The sequence below is a fragment of the Triticum aestivum genome, chromosome 2D (assembly GCF_018294505.1).
Source record: "Triticum aestivum cultivar Chinese Spring chromosome 2D, IWGSC CS RefSeq v2.1, whole genome shotgun sequence".
Classification (NCBI taxonomy): domain Eukaryota; kingdom Viridiplantae; phylum Streptophyta; class Magnoliopsida; order Poales; family Poaceae; genus Triticum; species Triticum aestivum.
Window position 1 is genome coordinate 593,972,114 of NC_057799.1, and position 3,682 is coordinate 593,975,795.

Genomic DNA, 3,682 nt, shown 5'->3' on the forward strand with positions numbered 1-3,682 from the left:
AATTTGGGTTGAATACCCAATCCTCGAAAACTGTTGCGATCCCCTATACTTGTGGGTTATCAGCGATCACGCTCGAGAAGCCGCGTTGCTTCCCGAAGCGCCGACAGTTATTAGCCTCACCGCTCCCTCTCCCCACTCTCCCAACTCTCACCAGTGGCGGCGGATCGAAGGAGAGCAAGAAGACCACCAGACTCCATCACCGACGAGCGGATCATCACTTGGTCCGCGGCAATGGCGGTAAGCACTTCTCTCTGTTCTTCATGCACTACTTTTTCCCGTTCGATCCGGCGATAGATTCGATCCAAGCGGAGAGGGGAATGGGGAATAGAGGTAGATAAGCATGTAGAGGTAGTTCATACTAGTTCATACGAGTTCATAGTACTTCATACTAGTTCATGCAAGATCGGAATAGAGGTAGATGCGGATGTAGAAGGGGGATTGGGGGTACACAACGGACACCGGCTAACCGCGGTGGCCGTCACGGGCGTGCGGAGCGGCGGGTCGAGTGGCTGGCCTTCATCTTCTTGTTCATCGCCGTGCGGGGCGGCGGGTCGTCGTCGTCGTCCTTGGCAGAGTCGAGGTCGATCTGCCAGGTACGACGACCTGGCTCCGGCGCCCTCGCTGGCATCTGTGCCGGTTCTTCCTCCTCCTTAGGCTCCCCCCCGATGACCGCCGGCGGCATGGTTGCCATCTCCCAGTACACTGCGGCACGGCGGTCATTAGGAGCCCAGTAGTTCTTGTACTTGCACCACTTCTTCCTCTGTTTAGCGTCATCGGAGACGGCCTGATTCATGGCCCAGCGAATGATGTCGACTGCCATCGCGCCCTTCGCTGGGTCAGGAATCAACGTCTTCAGCTCTTGTGCAGTGGCCCTCATGAGCACTGCATTAGATTCCTTCTGCATGTCAGGCATGGAGCCGAAGTTCGAGCACACCTCCATGGTGTTCTCGAACTTGGTGCGGTCACCAGCCGACCACCCGAGGAAGAAGGCCCTCCAGCCAATACCCTAAGGGAAGGGGTTGGCATTGGAGCTAGAGCTAGAGCTCATGGCGATGGAGAGGAGGAAGGTTGACAGTGAGAGAAGAGAGGTCGTGGGTAAGTAGTGGCGGGCAGGGTGAGTAAATATAGGGCGATGGAGAGGAGGAGAAGAGTGACAGTCATGCCGTTTTAACTACATGCTCTTCAATAAGCCATGAACTCTGTGTTGTGCCTGACTCCATGAATTGTGTGCAGATCGAGGAGAGTAATGAGATGGGCACGGAGGTGCTCCCGGCCGTTGACAACAAGGGCAAGCAACCCCTTCATCCAATGCCCGATGAGGTTGTGCTGCCGCCCACCGCCGAGGAAGAACCGAACACGCCTGTGGCGACGACGAGCGCATGGAGGAGCCCCTCAGCAACAAGCGCCGCAAGTACGTCCACTACCATGAGGAGGATGGCCCAACTCACTTCTGCAAGGTCGTCCTTGCACCGAAGCTTGAGTGCATCCCCATGCCCCTGGACTTCACCAAGCACTTCGTTGCGGTGCCGACGGAGTTCAAGCTCAGGAACAACACCAGCTGCTCCTGAAAGGTGACGGTGAAGCTGATGAATGGCAGGGTGACCCTGGATCAGGGTTGGGCCACCTACGCAGCCGTTCATCAGATCAAGATCGGCTACATGGTGACGTTCAAGATCCTCACTCCCGACACCCTCAAGGTCATCATCTTCAACGACGAAGGCATTGAGGCCGCCAACAAGTGCCGGAAGCACGACGAAGCCTTCGCCGCCAATGACTAGGGCCGGGGCACCTCCTTCCTAAGTACTATCGAGTCTGCTTTGAACTGTTTATGTTTATGGTTTATGCGTTGAACTGTCATGAAGTGTGGTACTGCTTATCTGAAATATGTTGTTAAGTAGTTGATCCTCTGTTTATACTCTGCTCTGCTTATGATGTGTGCTACATGGTTTGTGCTGAAGTGTGCTGGTAACCTCACCAACTAGCCAAAGAGGTTACCACACACCAGGCGTTGCATACAACCAAACACCATGCCTTGGGTTTGTCCACTAATATGCAGGCAACCAAACACCAGACAGTGTTGTTCAGCCCATGCAAGCAACCAAACAACTTGCAGATGATGCATTTGAGGCTGTATTTGCATAGCGAGGCTAAGTTAAGAAGGCTGTGCAATGCAGCTACTATTCACTACTGCAACCAAACATGCCCTAGAAGAGCAGCTTGCATGCTTCCCTCCAACTAAGCCAGTGCAACAACAACAACAGGAATTGAAGAAAACGGGAAGTCGCCACTGGTTCCGTACCGTTGTGCCATCGATCACCACCGCTGTCTGCTGGGTCGGTTGGTGAGTAAATAAATTGATCAGCGGTCACGGGCGCAGATCTAGATCGCAAAGCACGCACCGCGGGTCCCCCAGCCACGCATTCCCTGCAACCTCCGGAACTTGTTGCGACGTGGTGAAGGCACGGGCACTGCACCACCTGGACTGGACTAATTATTTTCAGCTGCATAGATGGAATCTACAAGTGCATATTCGTGTTGATCCAACCACGGGTCAACAAAGAGACGGACTTCATGGATCTCCGCCGAACAAAAGATTATCAACAACCAACAAGAACCGTGGGCGGCTTGTCATTTCGATGGCTCCCTTCAAGGCCCATGGGCCGTGGCACCTCCTTAGCCCCAGCCCCTCCCCGGCACCTTGCTTGCCTCGCGACGAATAAAACTTTTTCTTTTTTTGAGGGGAACTGTTTTTTTAGGGGCTTTTTTAGGGGAGCTGCAGTAGGCGTGTTAACATCGAAACCACCGTGTGTGCTCATAGCACATCTCTTAAAAAGAGTTTGCATTTCTATATAAAAAATCTAGAAACATTTTTATAATTTACATGGTATTAATTGAAAGCGAAATACTCATAGTACCCAATGGACACGAGAACCAATCTGGGGTAGGAAGACATGCTTTGCACCTTGAGCTTTGACATTTTTCTGGGAGCGTCGGGGGAGAATTTATCCAAGTGCTTAGGTGCAGGTTGGTTGCTGCTGTTGTTTGACAATGTGAGTGCCTATATTCGTTCATAAAAAGAAAGACATCCTTAAAAAAAGAGCACATATCCGCAAAAAAAGAAGAAGAGCACATGACATTCTGAATGATGTCGTTTTTGAGAACGAAAAGCTTCTGTTTGTCTGTCCGGTCATTTTTTAGATTCTTATTATTCTCGGCCCTGTCGTGGTGATTTGATGGTCTCCGAAGGTAAAGGTAAAGGTAAATCTATAATCTAGATGCAGTCTATTCAGATTCACGCTAAGGGCATCTTCAGCCCGGACACCTAAAACGGACATGCTATCCATCCACGGACGTGTCCGTGGACAGTGATGCAGAAGCCGGCCATTCAACTGTATTTGCATACATTTCAAACGGAATTTAAACAATCGGGTAATTTTCATGTAAAGTGGATGATTGTTATTTAAACTGAACACATTCAATACATTTTTAGTAAATTTCATTTAAGAACCAGAAGTTAACTTAGTCGCCGACAGAGGTGAGGTCCACGATGGACGTAGACAAGCCGGCCTCATGGTCATAGCGGCGCAACACATGCAACTGTCGGCGCGAACGACACACGTCTACCGGTGTTCCCATCCACGACAGACTACGCGTTCGACTCCGCCACGCGAGCGCTGCACGC